Below are 20,806 nucleotides of genomic sequence, written 5' to 3'. Positions count from 1 at the left end.
AATTTGATTACTTTAATCAAATTGATTTATTAAGTACATATTTTTAAAATTTACATGTATGCATATACACACATACAGAAATGTACTACATATCGCAACATGTGCATTATTCTGTACTTAAAGCTTTAAACCAGTAATACATGTATGTATAGGTATGTATATATGATATTTTTTTCAAGTCATATTTTAACCTACTTATATTAAAAATATTGATGCTTAGCAGCTTTAGGTATTCGATAGCAGATATAGAATATATCCACTAACACAGAAAGTTTCATTGGATAGTGTTAATTTTGATATTCCTTTTTTGCTGGGCAAGCATTTACATTGAGTAATTACTATGACAAAAAAATACTTGAAGAATCATCTTTGCACAAGAATTTGTGCCCATGTATGAGCATTTCACCAGGGCACATACCAAAAGTAGAATAATAGATTTATAAAAGATTGATATTTGAAAGTTTGAATAATAACTATCAGCAGGTTGCCTTTCGAAGAGGCTATACAACCGAAAGTATATGAGATCATCCATTTAACCATAACTCTTCTGATATTTGAGTTTTAAAATATTTTCACGTATTAAATCTGATGCTCACGTAGTCTACTTTGTAAAATGCTTTCCACACTTAGCTTCTGCAATCAATACTGTCCCTGATTCTCTATATTCCCCTTGTTTTCTACAGTGCCCCTTTCTTCTGGATGTCTTTAAAATGGGATGTTTACCTCAAGATTTTATCCATGGTGCTATTGTTTTACTACTCTGCACTCTGCACCATGTCAATATCTTTAGGTATATAAAATCCTTTTTTTTCCCCCAAGTTTCTACTGCTATCTCTAAATATCTCCTAATGGACAGTCCCAGACTAGACTGCATGCTCCACATTAATGAGGGGAAGATTGTCCTTTTTCTCATCTTTTTCCTCAAAGCCTATCACTGTATCTGGCACATTGTAGCCTCAAAATATACAGCATATGATGACTGACTAAATGAATAAACAGTGGAAGATAGAAAATGTAATAAGAATAATCTTAAAAATCTATACTTGTTCACTGGTTTATCAAAGTAGGTATTAATCTTCATCCTTTGCCATTATCCTGAGTTGATCAATTTCATACTGTAATGATTTTCTTCCTATAGTAAGAAGGAAGAAAATCACTTTTTCCTTCTTCTCTTCTCTCTCTTCACATCACACCAAATCTCCTTGCAATTTTATTGCTCCTGTACTTTCTAGGCTTGTTTTGAACATATATTTTGGGTATATAATATTTAGGTCAGATAAATAAGAGTAGGGTGAAATTTGACTTTTAACTGAGGCTAATCAGATTTAACATTTTACCACTGATGCATAACAAAGTTTGCAGTATTTCATATAGTGTGATCTTAAAAATTGAAAACTTCAAATTTATGTTATAAAAGACTTGTAGTAACAAAAGCAGGAATTCTCCCATTTGCTTTTCTATATTTGAATTTAAAAGGAATAAAATCTTCTAAGTAATAAGAGAAGTTTTTAAGATGTCACTAAGATTAAAGATTTTATAATAGTAAGATTATACTGTATTATCAAGGGGCTCCCAATCTACGTACATGACCCTTCAAAAACAGAGAGATGTGGCAGAAGTTAGTGAGATGCATAGAAGGCAAAATCAGAGTGATTCCAAGTGTGAGAACTCAGCACACAATAATGGGCCCTAAGATGAAGGGGACATTGTAGAAAGAACAGACAGAGGCCTCAAGGAGCTAGGAGTGGCCCTCAGCTGACATTTAGTAAGGAAACAAGGACCTCAGCCCTACAACCACAGGAGAAGATTATTCTGCTAACAATCTGAGTGGGTTTGGGATTGGGTTCAATCTCAAAGCTCCCAGGAAAACAAAAAAACAAGTCCTGCTAACATCTTGATTTTAGTTTCGCGAGACACATCCTAGACTTCTGACCTACAGAAATGAAGATAATAAATATGGAGTTTTTTAAGCCACTAAACTTGGTAACTTGTTATTGCAACAATAGAATGCTAACACATTTACACAAGACCAAAGGCAGAATAAAGCAAGCATCTCTTTTCTTATCCAGTTCAAGAACTAGAAACAGAATGACTTGGAAGGACTAAATGATAGGCAGTATTCCAGACACATTTCTATTACAACCCACAGGATGGATTGATAAAGTATATCTCGGAGCTTCTGGACACAGGTCTGCTTAAGTTTCAGAGCATTAGACCCAAGCATTGTTGGTGTTTATGCCAGGATTAGTTGAAACAACATTTTGTTCTAAAATTTTCTGGACTTTCTCCACAATTTTCAGTAATTGGTACACCAAGGAAGTCAGATAATAAAAACAACTACATATCAGCAGGGAACTTAGTGCATCACCAAGGAGGTAAAATCTGAAAATGAGCCTACTTAATGCTGGGAAAAAAACACTTTGAATGTGTGAACTCTCCTTTCAGAGTCTGATATTAAGAAACTGTTCTGTATGTTGATGTATTTGTTTATTAATTTTGTAAAAAAATCTTATCAAGTATGGAATAGTGCTCATGAGACAATTAAATGTAAATATATGGTCAGGAAAAGTCAGCTATAAGGTGCAAATAAGGAGCAATTCAAATAATGAAATGTGTGATTAATGAAATCATCTTTTATATGAAGACATTTATCAAAAGATCATAAGGCATTTATGAGGAATGCAATTGCTCAATCAACAGAAAGAAATCAAGCACTCACTCCTCCCTACAAAGCACTATGAAGAAATCTTGAGGGCTTCAAATTTTATTGGAATTTTAATAAAAATGGTTCCCTTATATTCCTTTGATTTATTTCCTGGTATAATATTATGAATTCTAATTTATTGTTCATTTACCTTTGAACTTACACTACACTTCATTTATTCTGAAGTTTGTAAACCAATACATTGTTGTTATGCAATGTTTATAAACCCTGTATTCTCTAAGTTGGTCATGGTTTCCTTGCTTCTAATTATTTGTTAATAATCATCATCCAAACCTAGGAGACACTTGTATGTAGGGTAATCTAAATAGGCAGAACACTTCTCTTCAAAGACTCATTTCATAGTTCACAATTCTTCCTGAACTCTTAAAGTAAATAGGAGCCAATACACAATATAACATAAAGCTACAGCTACAGGTCATTTTAACTTAGAACAACCTGTACATATTTTTAAAAATTAAAATCAATATGTGTATGTACCTTAAAACTTAAGACACAATTATACGAATAAGAACACTATAAAAAAGGATAGAGTGATGAAATTTTCTGGAAATAAGAAACACTTTGTATATGTATAACTGACTCACTTTGTTATAAAGCAGAAACTAACACACCATTGTAAAGCAATTATACTCCAATAAAGATGTAAAAAAAAAAAAAAGAAAAAGAAACACTGGTTCACTATAAATTGGAGAGATCAGGTATCTGAATGCTACCTGATTAGAATAAGGGTTGGGCGGTAGAGTGTTACAATGATTAAGGCAATGTCTATCACTTGTAGCATGAGCATGTGAAACTACACAGACAGCAATTTACATGTGCATTTACATGATGTGGTATGAATAAACAGGAACATTCAAAAGAAGAAAGCAAATTCAATGTAAGAGATAGGGGAAAAAAAAAAACACCCAGCAGAAAAAAATGAGACAATTATTTCTGATTAGATGTAAAAATTCCTAAAGATAAACAAGTACTTGTTTGATTTCTATTTATCTTATTATAATGATTTAAACATAATTGAGTTACAATGACTAAATATACGCAACAATTAATAGTATGCTCGCATATGGCATTACACATTTATTACCTTAGATATGTGTGTGCCTATGGAGTACTCTTGTTTTAGCAAATTATAAAGATGATTTAATTTCCAGATTCCAAAGTTTAATATATATTATTTGTGACATATCTCTGCATAGGGAAACAATAAAAGGAGAGATAACTGATGATTCAAACATAGTTGTTATTATATATTGTATTCTCTAGATTTAGTAACTGTTGCCTAGGAATATTAATTATTTTTATATAGGAGATAAAACTTTGTTTTCTTCCCTAGAATAATAAAGTATGTAATCTTAGCAAAGCAAAGCATGGAGAGTAGAGGTAGAGATAGTCATGGTTGAAGCTGTGATCTAGGAAAACAGGAGATAATCTGAACAGGTATAAAGCAGGAGAGAGTCTTAACACACACTCTCAAAACAAGGAGACTATAGGCTAGGTATATGATCTGATAACATAATATACATAATATATAATTTATTTGATTGGTGTATTAAGAATAAAGAAGTCGGATATCTGAAGAGAAAGTGAAAAGTGGCATACTTGCATAAATCTATGACTCCAAAATTTAATTTTTCTAGTCCCTTGGTAATTCAATGCACCATGAAATTTGAGGTGAAATTCAGCAATGATAAGGAAAAACAAGAAAAAATAGGAAGATTTTATATGCTTTAGTTATAGTTATATTTTATAGGTATCTTGGAAACAGTATAAAGCATGTTTTAATATGAGAAATCAAACTGAAAACTGTTAAATTTACTTAATGGCAATTAAGTGGCAAAAGTAGTCCAACAACAACATATAAGTTCTATATAACACTAAGTTCTCAATGAACAGAGATGTGAAATGGTCTGTATGTGCAATATCCAGCTATTGTTGCATACTTGTTGAACCCCATATTAAACTAGTTAAAAAATGAAAGCATTATATTTAATAATTTTACAGAAGGAGAACCAGCTGCAGTTCTTTCATAAAGGTATCTAATGGGTTTGTACCTCAGTACAGTTGGGAGACTTGATCATCATTTACTGATGATTACTATGGCCCTGAAGCAGTGCTTTATCAAAGATGGTTAATAGAAAGGATAACATTCCTCACTGCTGGCAAGCGTTCTCGAAGAACCTTCATTGGTAGAGATGAGTAACACAGTGAATATTAGTCTATTGTTTTTATCCGAGAGGGCAGCAGAGACGAATGGCTTTGCCTCTAACCCTTCATTCAGGCATAACACAGAATCACTCCCTGAAGACTGTAGGCTTAAGTAGTCATCATCATTGAAATTTTCTTATCTTGGTTCAATGAACATTGGGCACAAGAGATTTTTGCAAAAGTGATAACCTTTTGCGTAATAGCACTACTAACATATTTGTATTATTTTTTTCATAGTTTGTATCTGAGACTTTGCAAAATAATGCACAAAACACATGGATACACCCATATATACACACACATGTTAAAAGTAGATGACATTATTCTCAGTGCAAAATTTTCACACTATTATACTTAATTTCTAAAAAGTAAAAGAGAAAAGGCCTTCCCAGAAGGAAGATGTCTTAGCTGTCTCAAAGTCAATACCTATACCTACTCTTCTTTTTCCCCTCTGGGCACAAAGAAACAACTTTACCTCTTTTTATCAAAAATAAACATGTTTATCTAGTCTTGACTCCATATCCATCCAACTTCAAAGAACTTTACATTTACTATCTCTCTCTTTATAAAAAGGGGATATTTATAGATGTAGGATTTCTGGAGAAAGGAATATAAATTTACAAATACTTTGAGTGTAATTATCAACTGCCTTCTAAAAGGTTGCCTCATTTTATGACCCCAAAAATAACCATGACAGTTTCCTTTTAGGCCATATCTTTAGTGTTAAAATAATTGACTTTTTTAAAATGTGTGATTATGTGGAAAATGTCAACTACTTGCCATTCTGTTACATTTATCTTACTACAATGGTTCAAACAATTGTTCATACTTTTCCTGTGAATTGCTTTTTTATATATATATTTTTTAACTTATTTATTTCAAAGAGTGCTTCAGGTAAGAGTCCTTACAATCAAATATATATATACACATATATATACACACATATATGCACATATATATAGATATATGTATACACACACACACACACACACACACACACACACACACACACACACAATATTCTTTAAATTTACCAAAGAAGACTCCAATCTTGAATTTATTTCTATTAACCTCCAAACAATGTTTTAAGATCTTGGAAATAAGAATTAACCCTTTGTGCCTTACTTTTCTCCTCTATAAAAGATTAAATGAATTAATATATTCAACCCACTTAGAATAAAGATTGGCAGAACAGAAGCACTTAATAAATGTTAATAATAAAATACTAAATATTTTATCATTACCTAAAAAGCAGTTAAATAATTTTTTTCTTCTTTGGCTCAGTTCTTTGAAAATATTTCTTTTCTTTATTTTAAGTTGGAACTGGCTCTTTTTCCCTAAAACAATATTTATTTTTAAAAATATGGACCAATTTATTAATATTTAATTTAATGGCATCTAGAATTTGAGACTTCAAAGACTTTATCATCGCAACTATGTAACACAACTATGTAATTGTTCCCTCTTATTTTTCTGTTATATTAAAATTTGATTTATTTTCTAGTGAATATTTACACTTCTTTTTGTCTAGACTACATATTTATGAAAAATGTATGAAATATGAGTCTACTTGCTTCTTTATATTGTCATCCAGGTGTCCCAAGACCTTTTAGATATTAAGACAAAGATTTTGATAGCATATTAATTGATAGAATTTTCTTTATTTTTTAGAAAAATGACCTAATTGTAAAATGACTTTGTAGCAGATGCTTGAAATCCCAGTTGAATTTAATGCCAAATTAGAGCATTACAACTTGGATTTTGTTGTAACCAGTAAAATAGGCAATATCTGAAACATTAAGCCAATTTTTTCTATGTTTTCTAACTTAAAGTCCTCCCCTTAAACTGCGTGTAAAGAATTCCAAACTGCATGCCACAAGAAAGGATGTCACTACACAGAATAGATGACAAATTATTTGAATATGATCTTTTTACATTGAAGATAAGCTTTTGAAAACTCATGGCAGAGACAACAGTTTGAGACCAAATGATTTTCTCAAAACCATAGTCATGGGAAACTTACCAAATCTACAGAACATAAAAGTGATGGGAGAGGGCTTCCCCTGTGGCACAGTGGTTGGGAATCTGCCTGCCAAGGCAGGGGACACAGGTTCAAGCCCTGGTCTGGGAAAATCCCACATGCCGTGGAGCAACTGGGCCCATGCACCACAACTACTGAGGCTGCGCTCTGGAACCCATGAGCCACGACTACTGAGCCCACGTGCCACAACTACTGAAGCCCATGCGCCTAGAGCCTGTGCTCCGCAACAAGAGAGGCCACCGCAATGAGAAGCCCATGCACTGCAACAAAGAGTGGCTCCCACTCACTGCAACTAGAGAGGGCCCACATGCAGCAACAAAGACCCAACACAGCCAAAAATAAAATAAAAATAAAATAAAATAAATATATCTAAAAAAATAATTGGAGATGGAAAGTGTCAAAAAGCAAAGGAAAAGATAAAACATGAAAAAAGGGAATATAATTAATTTTAATAATTTTGATTTTTGATAATATTGCAGTTTTATTTTTAGCAATAAATATATAATTATAATGGTTATGCACATAAGTATTATACATCTTAATATATAGAAGATATTTTGGAATTTTACACACTTATAAGTAAATCTCTGTCCATGTCAATTATGTCTCAATGTGTAAGGAAAAGAAATGTTGTATAGTTCTATATTCTTAATATATATTTATTAATCTTCTACCCTTGACAAACATGTAACTATGTTTAAATTTTTAAAAATTAGGTTAAAACATTTTACCAGTTTTATGTAATTTTGTATTTCTTTGACTATTTGTGTTATTTAAATATTTTTCTTTTTTTACATTCTGTGAAAGTATTTTTAATAAAGTATAGTTGATCTACAATATTATATCATTTTCAGGTGTACAATATTCAATATTTTTATTGATTGTAATCCATTTAAACTTATTATAAAATAATGGCTATATTTCTCTCTGCTGTACAATATATGCTTGTTGCTTATTTATTTTATACATAGTAGTTTGTGTCTATTAGTTTAGTACCTCACTCTCACTGCACTCCCTTCCATCTTACCACTGTTAATCACTAGTTTGATCTCTGTATCTGTGAGTCTGTTTCTGTTTTGTTACATATATTTGTTTGTTTTATTTTTAAGTTTCTACATATAAGTGATAACAGAGTATATGTCTTTCTCTGTCTGAATTATTTCACTAAGAAAAATACTCTTTAGGTCTGTCTGTCCATGTTGTTGCAAATGGCAGAATTTCACTCTTTTCTATGGCTGAGTAATATTCCATTATATACCCAGGAATTAGGAGATTTTTTTTTAGATGCAAAAATGGACACACGTATTAAAATATTGTTTGATGTAATGAGAAGTTTGCATATAGCACTTCTGCTGCATGCCAAAATGCCATGGTGTCTGCAGGAAAAGTACTATTGTGATTGCTTTAGTTGGGAAAAAAACCAGCTGCCTTTCTCATGAAATATTATTTTTAATTTAAAGAATTACTGACAGAAGAAAACACTTATTATTCAGAATTGGGTATTATACAATAATTTTCTTCCAAATAAATGGTTACTTTAAGGAAAACAAACGATGATGGTAGGTTTTTGCCAAGGTAAAACTTGAGTTGAAAAATTTTGAAAAACTGCTACAATGAGCTTAAGAGCTCTGGATACTTAAGGACTATACTGACAAAACTGATGGTAATGTTAATTAATGGTTTTTTTAAATTATTTACCATAAAATATATCAACTTTGACAGATCTACATAACTGCAAGAACTAATATTTTCCAACTGACAAAAATACGTTACAAAATCACCCATGAGTAAAAGACCAATTCAAAGTGCAAAACAGACCAATGGATTATAATATAACAGATTATAAAATTGTCATTGATATGGCTTCTGATTTCATTTTGCAACTAACTTTTAAGGAAATATCACTTATCAAATTGTGGTGTAGTATACAAGAAGAATGTCACAAGCATCTGAAAACTAATAAATGTGCCTCCCTTTTCTAAATGCATATTTGAGTGAGGCCAGGTTTTCTTCACACACAAAACAACATATTCCAACAGACTGAATACAGAAGCAGATTTGAGAATCCTGCTGTGTTCTAATAAACTAGGTATTAAAGAGATTTGAAGCATTATAAAAGATTGCCACCTTTCTCATTAATTTTTGTTTTGGAAAATATAGGATTTTTATAAAAAATAAGATATTTCCATTTCCATTAATAATTTCTTTTGCTATTTTAAATGAATTATGAAACATTTGTTTTTTAAGTGTTATCTTCTAATACGATACATCTTGATAGATATGAGCCAAATAAACAAAAGCTATTTGGGGTCCACACCAATTATTGTATAAAAGTGTCCTGAGGAGCTTCCCTGGTGGCGCAGTGGTTGAGAGTCCACCTGCTGATGCAGGGGACATGGGTTGGTGCCCCGGTCCGGGAAGATCCCGCATGCCGCGGAGTGGCTGGGCCCGTGAGCCATGGCCGCTGAGCCTGTGTGTCCGGAGCCTGTGCTCTGCAACAGGAGAGGCCACAACAGTGAGAGGCCCACGTACAGCAAAAAAAAAAAAAAAAAAGTGTCCTGAGATCCAAAAGTATGACAAAAACCACCCAAATAACTAAATTATGGTGAAGAGGAACCACATTATTCTGAATGGCCAGTTCACTGCAAAGTTGAAAAGATCTAGTACAAAACTACCTCAATACAAAACTTTGCTCTGCAGCTTACCTTGGACAGTTAGTTTAGTGACAGTAATAATGCCAACTCTCAAGTTGCTATAAGAGGAGTATGCCAGGTATATATATATATATGAGTGCTTTTTAAAAAGAAAACTAATTAGCTGTTATTGTTATGCATATTGTTTGCAACTGTTTTTCTGTTATTGGGTATGGTCTCTACTCATCCTGAATCACATGACTTGAGTTTGGTATGGGGGTTAGTTACATAAAAACTTTGAGGAAAGAGGAAGGAAATAACAGATTTGCCTATTAAAAGTGAGAACTACATATTTAAGTTAGTATATAAGAGTTCTGAAACTCTAAATGAGACTAAACACATTTCTTCCACTGACCCATTTTTAATCATTTAAAATTCTATAACTTTTTCCTCCAAATGCTATCTAAACTTTATCCCTGAGCTTGGGTATGAAATAACACCTTCTTGTCTTAATAGACAAAAACAATGGCATGTTAAAATTTGTCTCTAAAGTCACAGCATAACAGAACACTTTACAGGAAATAATAACTCTTTTGTGGTTGTAGACTAAAAAAGAAAAGTCTGAAGGTAATTCAAATAAAAGACTCTACTGGTTATCTAACTGCCAGCTTCAGATACTGCTATTAATTTGTAATTGCATGTCAGTTACTAAGGAATAAAACCAAAGAACAGAATTCTATCACGTGGATTTGTATGCTTCCCAATTCAGTGATGGTTTAGTTCAAGCTGGCAACTGTAACAAACAAGCCTCAAAACGTATAATCAATCAGAAATAATAAAAGTTTATTACTCACTCAAATGAAGTCCAAAGTTGGTGTTCTGTATCCGTGACTGTCCCTCGTGCAAGCAATCATTTGAGCACCCAGCTCCCTTCATTTTGTAGTTCTGCCATTTCAAGAAGTGCCTTTTAAGTTTCCCATGCTGCTCTGCATGAAGATTGTGAAAAAAAAATAAGAGTATAAAGATCACACATAGGAGAATCTTATGAAGTGGCATACATGATTTCTGCTTATACTCACTGCATCATCTAGAATTCCAACGTTCCTGCATTTTACTAAAATGAGGCTGGGAATCAGTATAGTTGTGGGTCAATGATAAAGGGAAACAGGTTTGCTAATACAATGATTATACTTGTTCATTAACTAGATGAAAGAAGGAAGACACCCCATAATCATGGACCTGATAAGATTTTTCAACATTTTTATTTAGGTTGAAAAATTTGGTATCTACATGGGGATGAGGTCATATCCCTAGCATAAAAAAAATTAGTAGTAGCATAAAATTCTAATGTCTGTGTAGCAGTATTCCTATTTTGGATTATTTAATAGCTGTCTCAGGCTAAAAGCTTACTCTTCTAAACCCATGAGAGTAATAGGCTGGGGGGGAAGAAAAAGATGAGATTTAATCCCGTTGGCCTCATTCAAATACTTAAAATGAATTGTTAACTCAACTTTGATTTATCAAGAACTCTTTTGGGTTTAAATCACTGTTTTTATAGATGAAAAGTTTATATAATATACTACAGGCTCACAGTTTAATGATATATGTATATAGATCAAAAAGAATGAAGTGAAATGGATCTCAAAAGTAAGAAATGTACTAATGTAATTTTTGAATGTGCTATAGTACATTATTATTTACTCATTAACCATGGGTTACAGGCTCGTGTTATTTGAAAATTTGCTATGCAACATATATTCAGGAGCAGGTTACAGAAGAAAGCAAGGAATTACATTTAGCACACAAATATGGCATCTTAATTTCTTATTGAAAATTTTATTTTGGTAAATTTTTATGCCCTTTCTTATAAAGATGTCTCATTTTTTCAGCCACTCCTAACATTCAATATTAAACCATACCCCATATTTTATTTAACCAGTTTGTTTCCAATATTTTCATATTACAAAAATTCTACAAAAAATGTTTATCTATCTATGTACCTACTTACCATATTATTAGAGGCTGGGGATTACGCCATTCCTGAAGGTCAGCATAGTTCAACATGTTCCTGCTCCAGCAGCGTAAGAGACCCTTATTTTATTTCTTGTACAATTAAAGCATTTTCAGTCTGGTGAGTATTGACAATGCTATTTCCTCAAAAAGTTCATAGATTCTGGTCTAGTTGTTGCATTTTGTTATGTTCAACAGCACCCTAGTCAGAACTTTGCCCTAGAGGGAGACCTTCAAGATGGCGGAGGAGTAAGTCACGGAGATCATCTTCCTCCCTACAAACACATAAGAAATACATCTCCATGTGGAACAACTCCTACAGAACACCTACTGAATGCTGGCAGAGGACCTCAGACCTCCCAAAAGGCAAGAAACTCCCCACGTACCTGGGTAGGGCAAAAGGAAAAACAGAGACAAAAGAATGGGGATGGGACCTGCACCAGTGGGAAGGAGCTGCGAAGGAGGAAAAGTTTCCACACAGTAGGAAGGCTCTTCGCGGCGGAGGCTGAGGGTGGGGGAGGGGGGGAGCTTCGAAGCCGCGGAGGAGAGCGCAGCCACAGGGGTGCGGAGGGCAAGGCGGAGAGATTCCCGCACTGAGGATCGGTGCCGACCGGCACTCACCAGACCGAGAAGCTTGTCTGCTCACCCGCCGGGGTGGGCGGGGCTGGGAGCTGAGGCTCGGGCTTCGGAGGACGGATCCCAGGGAGAGGACTGGGGTTGGCGGCGGCGTGAGCACAGCCTGAAGGGGGCTAGTGCGCCACAGCTAGCTGGGAGGGAGTCCGGGGAAAAGTCTCGAGCTGCCGAAGAAGCAAGAGACTTTTTCTTGCCTCTTTGTTTCCTGGTGCGGGAGGAGAAGGGATTAAGAGCCCCGCTTTAACGAGCTCCAGAGACAGGTGCGAGCCGCGGCTATCAGCGTGGACCCAGAGACGGGCATGGGACGCTAAGGCTGCTGCTGCCGCCACCAAGAAGGCTGTGTGCAAGCACAGGTCGCTATCCCCACCTGCCCTCCCGGGAGCCTGCGCAGCCCGCCACTGCCAGGGTCCCGTGATCCAGGGACAACTTCCCCGGGAGAATGCACGGTGCACCTCAGGCTGGTGCAACGTCATGCAGGCCTCTGCCGCCACAGGCCCGCCCCCCATCCGTACCCCTCCCTCCCCACAGCCTGAATGAGCCAGAGCCCCCGAATCAGCGGCTCCTCTAGCCCCGTCCTGTCTGAGCGAAGAACAGACGCCCTCAGGTGACCTACGTGCAGAGGCAGGGCGACATCCAAAGCTGAACCCCGGGAGCTGTGCGAACAAAGAAGAGAAAGGGAAATCTCTCCCAGCAGCCTCAAGAGCAGTGGATTAAATCTCCACAATCAACTTGACATACCCTGCATCTGTGGAATACCTGAATAGACAACGAATCATCCCAAAACAGGTGGTGGACTTTGGGAGCAACTGTAGACTTGGGGTTTGCTTCCTGCATCTAATTTGTTTCTGGCCTTATGTTTATCTTAGGTTAGTATTTAGAGTTTATTATCATTGGTAGATTTGTTTATTCATTTTGTTGCTTTCTTCCTTTTTTTTATATATAGATATATATTTTTTTCCTTTTTCTCTTTTTGTGAGTGTGTATGTTTGTGCTTCTTTGTGTGATTTTGTCTGTATAACTTTGCTTTCACCATTTGTCCTAGGGTTCTGTCTGACCGTTTTTTTGTGTTGTTTTTTTTACTTTTTAAAAATTTTTAATAATTTTTAAAATTTTAATAACTTTATTCATTTTTCTTTCATTTTTTCTTCCTTTTGTTCTGAGCCGTGTGGCTGACACGGTCTTGGTGCTCTGGTCGGGTGTCAGGCCTGAGCCGCTGAGGTGGGAAGGCTGAGTTCAGGACACTGGTCCACCAGAGACCTCCCAGCTCCACATAATATCAAATGGCAAAAGCTTTCCCAGAGATCTCCATCTCAATGCTAAGACCCAGCTCCACTCAATGACCAGCAAGCTACAGCGCTGGACACCCTATGCCAAACAACTAGCAAGACAGGAACACAACCCCACCCATTAGCAGAGAGGCTGCCTAAAATCATAATAAGGCCACAGACACCCCAAAACACACCACCAGATGCGGTCCTGCCCACCAGAAAGACAAGATCCAGCCTCATCCACCAGAACACAGGCACCAGTCCCCTCCACCAGAAAGCCTACACAACACACTGAACCAACCTTAGCGACTGGGGACAGACACCAAAAACAATGGGAACCTGCAGCCTGTGCAGAGGAGACCCCAAACACAGTAAGATAAGGAAAATGAGAAGACAGAGAAACACACAGCAGATGAAGGAGCAAGGTAAAAACCCACCAGACCAAACAAATGAAGAGGAAATAGGCAGTCTACTTGAAAAAGAATTCATAATAATGATACTAAAGATGATCCAAAATCTTGGCAATAGAATGGAGAAAATATAAGATACGTTTAACAAGGATCTAGAAGAATTAAGAGCAAACAATGATGAACAACACAATAAATGAAATTAAAAATTTTCTAGAAAGAATCAATAGTGAGATAACTGAGGCAGAAGAACAGATAAGCGACCTGTATGGTAAAATAGTGGTAATAACTACCGCAGAGCAGAATAAAGAAAAAAGAATGAAAATAATGGAGGACAGTCTCAGAGACATTTGGGAGAACATTAAGCACACCAACATTCGAATTATAGGGGTCCAAGAAGAAGAAGAGAAAAAGAAAGGGACTGAGAAAATATTTGAAAACTTCCCTAATGTGGGAAAGGAAATAATCAAGTCCAGGAAGCACAGAGAGTCCCATATAGGATAAATCCAAGGAGAAACACGCTAACACACATATTAAACTATCAAAAATTAAATACAAAGAAAAAATATTAAAAGCAGCAAGGGAAAACCAGCAAATAACATACAAGGGAATCCCCATAAGGTTAACAGCTGATCTTTCAGCAGAAACTCTGCAGGCCAGAAGAGAGTGGCAGGACATAATTAAAGTGATGAAAGGGAAAAACCTACAACCATGATTACTCTACCCAGCAAGGATCTCATTCAGATTCAACGGAGAAATTAAAACCTTTACAGACAAGCAAAAACTAAGAGAATTCAGCACCACCAAAACAGCTTTACAACAAATGCTAAAGGAAATTCTTTAGGCAGGAAACACGAAAGAAGGAAAAGACCTACAATAACAAACCCAAAACAATTAAGAAAATGGTAATAGGAGCATACATATTGATAACTACCTTAAATGTAAATGGATTCAATGCTCCAAACAAAAGACAGACATATTCTGGCTGAATGGATACAAAAGCAAGACCTGTATATATGCTGTCTACAAGAGACCCACTTCAGACCTAGGGACACATACAGACTGAAAGTGAAAGGAAGGAAAAAGATATTCCATGCAAATGGAAATCGAAAGAAAGCTGGTGTAGCAATTCTCATTATCAGACAAAATAGACTTTAATATAAAGACGATTACAAGAGACAAAGAAGGACACTACATAGTGATCGAGGGATCAATCCATGAAAAAGATATAACAATTGTAAATATTTATGCACCCATCATAGGAGCACCTCAATACATAAGGCAAATGCTAACAGCCGTAAAAGGGGAAATGGACAGTAACACAATCATAGTAGGGGACTTTAACACCCCACTTTCACCAATGGACAGATCATCCAAAGTGAAAATAAATAAGAAAACACAAGCTTTTTTTTTTTTGCGGTACGCGGGCCTCTCACTGTTGTGGCCTGTCCCATTGCGGAGCACAGGCTCCGGACGCGCAGGCTCAGCGGCCATGGCTCACAGGCCCAGCCGCTCCGCAGCATGTGGGATCTTCCCAGACCGGGGCACGAACCCGTGTCCCCTGCATCGGCAGGCGGACTCTCAACCACTACGCCACCAGGGAAGCCCAAAAACACAAGCTTTAAATGATACATTTAAAGGTTCTGGTTACATTTTTTTCCTTTTCCTTATATATTCTGCTATTTGAGTTTTAAGTTTATCTTGAAACTTAGAATATATTTTTTTGTGTGTGTTAGTTAACATATTTAATTTCTAGGTGTTAGGTTTTTCAACTTCCAGCATTTTTTCCACCTAGATTTTTTTTTTAAGTCTTTATTGAATTTCTTGCAATATCTTTTCTGTTTTATGTTTTGGTGTTTTGGCCTCAAGGCATGTGGGATCTTAGCTGCCCGACCAGCTGAACCCCACCTCCAGTATTGGAAGGTGAAGTCTTAGCCACTGGACCATCTCCCCTTTTTCACCTAGATTAATTTCATATCTGATATCATTATGACATGAGTATTATCTGTAATTTTAAAACATTTTTTGTAATTTATGAAGATTTTCTTTGTAGTCTAAATAATGATCAGTGTTACATGCACGTTTCCTGGGTGCATGAAAACATTTCTCATCCATTGTGAAATACCAGGAAGTTTAATATTTAAATTGGATCTAACTAATGTTCATCACACTTTATTTCCTTGAAAAATATACATATTAGTATGGAGAATTTATATACCTGATGCAGGCTTCTTGTTGTGGTGGCTTCTCTTTGTTTTGCAGCATGGGCTCTAGGCGTGCGGGCTTCAGTAGTTGTGGCTCGTGGGCTCTAGAGCACAGGCTCAGTAGTTGTGGTGCACAGGATTAGTTGCTCCACAGCATGTGGGATCTTCCTGGACCAGAGCTCGAACCCGTGTCCCCTGCATTGGCAATGGGATTCTTAACCACTGTGCCACCAGGAAGTCCCTGTGCAGCTTTTAACTTTGCTTTCATTCTTTGTAGGCATCTTTTTTTTGCAACTCTGCCATCTCACAATCCTCTCTCTCTCACACACATACACACACACACAACACACAGAGCACACACACACACACACAATTTTCAGAATATTCTGCTATTTCATCTTTACAACCTTATTTTATAAAGGAGATTGAATAATTTTTTAATTGATGGTAATATATTAAGTCACAGTTTTCATTTCCCCTATGCCACATTTACTTATATTCTTCCACTGCCATGATTTTTTCCTCTTCCTTTCTTTATCTTGTAATACATATATTATTATAACTAATTCCTATTTTATTGCAAGGATATTAATGATTTCTGAACAAATTATTTTCTGGATATTCATACATGAATAGATAACTTCCAGAATGAAAGAATTTCTTCTTCTGACCTTCTCTTTAGTGTGGGCTCTTTTAAGTTTTATGTCTTCATGGTCAGCAGATATTACTCACAAAGACAAGTCACAATGGAGAATGTCTCTTCATCTTCACTCCTCTCCAGTCAGAAGCTTCTTGAAAATATATATATATATTTTTTTTTAATAAGATTTCCTGTATAACCCTGCCTTTCCTCCTTCTCAAGAATTGATACCAAAATCTGATTCAGGAAATATAGCCATCTAGCCTGCATATATGTTTTCATGTTTCCAAAGAGGTAGTATTAGATTTTTTTTTTTTTTTTTTTCGGTACGCGGGCCTCTCACTGTTGTGACCTCTCCTGTTGCGGAGCACAGGCTCCGGACACGCAGGCTCAGCGGCCATGGCTCACGGGCCCAGCCACTCCGCAGCATGTGGGATCTTCCCAGACCGGGGCACGAACCTGTGTCCCCTGCATCGGCAGGCGGACTCTCAACCACTGCGCCACCAGGGAAGCCCTGTATTAGATTTTAATTTCGGATTCTGCTATTAATTTAAAGAATAATGTTTTTGTTTGACTTAATTTATGTATTTAGCACTGAATATTCCCTCTGTCTTCCCGCAGTCTTGAACTACACACATACTTGCGAAGATACATGAATGTACACATAAATACATGCATGCATTTGAAATACAGATATCTCCTAGTCTCACAGATGATGGCTCTTTTATTTTTCTATATACCTGGTTGCTTTTGGCTTTTGGATAGTTTTTAGAGAAGAAGGAAACCATCATCTTTATTAATCAGTTGATTAAAACTAGAATAAAAGTTATACTTGTAATCTTTAATTTTAGTTTTTAAAAAAAGGTTATATTATTATAATCTATAAGTCTGTCAAAAATGATTTTACCAAAGATCTATAAAGTACCAGAAAAAGTTATATAGGTAGTTTGAAAGAAAGCCTGCAGTTTGATGCTGCTGGTAATTAGGTTTTGTTGTCTGGGCCACATTTTTATTTGACTTCACACATTTTCATTTGAACACCAACTGTTACAAAGCATATGGACTTCCATAGCAATCCCATATGCTACATAATGGCTGGCTGCTATGTATTTAAGATTCAGACAATGATGGGATTTCATAACGATTGTGAAGTAGGAGAACTTTAAACTTTTTATCTAGTTTAATGTATATTTTAGAGACTCTAAAGTACAGAATTATGCTGTTTTATTATGTTAGGTTGTGTTCCTCCTTATGTGCTTTTGTAGTTTGAGTAGGAATGTTTATAAAATATTATAAAATGTAGTACTCTAAATGAGAACTATTTTGTATTAAATGCAAATAATTGGAATGCCCAGCCGTATTTTCATTTATGAATAAGAAGATCATTTTTTGAGAATATCACCAAAGATAGAAGACCCCAGCCTCCATCCCTGCACAAAGATCAACAATTAGATAGCTATATATGAAAAGAAATAGCTCCAGCAATGCTCAGGAGTCCAATTAAGAAACTTCAGCAACACAGTGGAACAAAAAAACTGAGAATAATTGCACTAAAAGGAAAAGAAGAACAGCTTCATTTTGCCTGCATCATTTCTTTACTCAGGCCAGTACTGCTCAATGCCAAGAGAGAACTCCATGGCTCAAAAGAGTTCTCCAAGCCAGGAAAGTGAGAGTGGGGTGAGCAACAAACATCTGTAGCTTTTGGGGGCACTGCACAAAGAACTTGCTTCAACTTTTACTTCACCCAGAAACTGCAAAGAAAGCTGAGATATAATAAAGATGACTTGGAATAAGGAAGAAAAGAAGGGCAGGGTCAAATAGTATCAGCCACCAGCAGGAGTAACTGCAGTTCCTAATGGTCTCCTCTCACTGCCTAAGAAACCAAGGACCACTATAGCCATCGTGGAACTCTTGGAGATTTTAACACTGAGGTTGTCCCCAGTGAGATTTTGTGTTTGCAGACACTAGCCACATCAGTTCCTCCTCACTCTCTCCCCTCACCTCATGCTGGAGCCCAGGATCCATACTGGCAACCAGCCCCAGCCTCTGTGGCTGCACAAGTGAAAGATGCCATTCTAGACCCCTGTGGCTGACCTACACTGCTGTGCTTGCATTGGGGAATAGCTTCTACAACTGTGCACTTCCTGTCATTTGCCTGGCTCCTGTTGCTGACCTTCACTGCTGTGTGCATACCAGTGGCAAGACCTTGGAGCCAATATAGATCACAGGGACAGGATTGAAAGCACAGAGATAAACCCATGAACATGTGGTCACCTTATCTTTGATAAAGTAGGGAGGAATATACAATGCAGAAAATACAGCCTCTTCAATAAGTGGTGCTGGGACAGGGAGATCAGCTCAGTGCTTTGTGACCACCTAGAGGGGTAGGATAGGGAGGGTGGGAAGGAGGGAGATGCAAGAGGGAAGAGATATGGGGACATATGTATATGTATAGCTGATTCATTTTGTTATAAAGCAGAAACTAACACACCATTGTAAAGCAATTATACTCCAATAAAGATGTTAAAATAAGTAAATTAATTAATTAAAAAAAAAAGATGTCCTAAGATTCTCTTGCTTTTCACCCACCGGTATCTGTTTGTCAACTGTGGAATATCTATGTAATGGAATGCTACTCAGCAATAAAAAGGAAGAGACTACTGGCTCTTCCGCCCTGGCAGCCAATGAAGAGCAGAAACCATAGCTCTGTGCTACCCCATGGCTGTGGGCCTCAACAAGGGCCACAAGGTAACCAAGAAGTGAGCAAGCCAAGGCACAGCCACCGACGTGGGCACCTCACCAAGCACACCAAGTTCGGCGGGACATGATCCTGGAGGTGTGTGGCTTCACCCTTATGCGCGGAGGGCCATGGAGCTGCTCAAGATCTCCAAGGACAAGCGGGCCCTCAGGTTCATCAAGGAAAGGGTGGGGACACACATCCGTGCCAAGAGGAAGAGAGAGAAGCTGAACAACGTCCTGGCCACCATGAGGAAGGCAGCAGCCAAGAAGGGGTGAGCCTTTCCCTGCTGTGCACAATAAAACGTTTTCAGAAAGAAAAAAACGGAACAGAGTACTGATAACAGTCTAAACAAATCTAAAAATCATTATGCTGAGTAGAATAAGCCAAGCAAACAATAGGACCCACGTATAATTCTACTTCTATCACATTCTAGAAAATGCAAGCTAAAATGTAGTAATAAGTAATTCAGAGATTATCAGAGAGCTGTGCAGGAATTGGAAAAAGCACAAGGAAACTTTGGGGGGGATGATAGAAATGTATACTGTATTGATCGTGGTGATGGTTTCACGTCTCTATATGAATGTCAAAATTGGTCAAATCATACAATTTAAACGTGCAGTTTATTATACATCAATTAAAATTTAATAAAGTTATAATAAAATGAAGCCCAAAATAAACATTTTCCGAGAAAAAGTGTTGAAAAAAGGATTGTCAGTAAGCCTGCATTGAAAGAAATGTTACTGAAAGTTATTCAATAAAATGAAAAGGACACACCGGATAGAAATTTGGATATACTAAAAGAAATGAACAGTAGCAGAAATGGTAAATACATGAGTAAATTTTTAGAAATTAAAAATAAAACAAATTTGGCTGTTTAAAGTCAAAACTATATCAATATATTGTCAGGTGTGTAACCAGTGTAGAAATTAGATGTATGTATGTATGTATCAAATAATCAATTCCATTGGTTACATTCAGAGTTGCCCTAAAATGTGGAAGGGGGACTGTCCTCTGTACCTCAAATGAACTAGGCATTTCCCTGGGAATTGCTGGGGAGGGACCAATTTGTGAGCAGTCAGCTGAGGGAGTAAGTGCCTGTGTCCTGAAGGGGAATCCCATCAATGCACCACAGCATCCACTATAATGATATTCTTATTATTATATTTTGGATTGTCAATTCAGGGTTATTTTTAAGTAAATTTGTTTCATTGTTTTTACATACATTATCTATATCGTATTGATCGGAGAAAATCAGTGTTCACAAAAAGAAATGTATACCATCCCTTATAACACTCACAGT

General features: G+C 36.4%; 1 pseudogene; it reads left to right on the top strand.

Moving 5' to 3' along the window:
• Nucleotides 1-18,250: 18,250 nt before the first annotated feature.
• On the top strand, nucleotides 18,251-19,781 carry LOC112395817 (60S ribosomal protein L36 pseudogene; annotated as a pseudogene).
• Nucleotides 19,782-20,806: the final 1,025 nt, after the last annotated feature.

Source organism: Neophocaena asiaeorientalis, unplaced genomic scaffold (assembly GCF_003031525.2).
Source record: "Neophocaena asiaeorientalis asiaeorientalis breed wild unplaced genomic scaffold, Neophocaena_asiaeorientalis_V1.1 scaffold451, whole genome shotgun sequence".
NCBI lineage: Eukaryota > Metazoa > Chordata > Mammalia > Artiodactyla > Phocoenidae > Neophocaena > Neophocaena asiaeorientalis.
The sequence above is the reverse complement of the archived record's forward strand: the minus strand, read 5'-3'. Positions and strand labels throughout refer to the sequence as shown.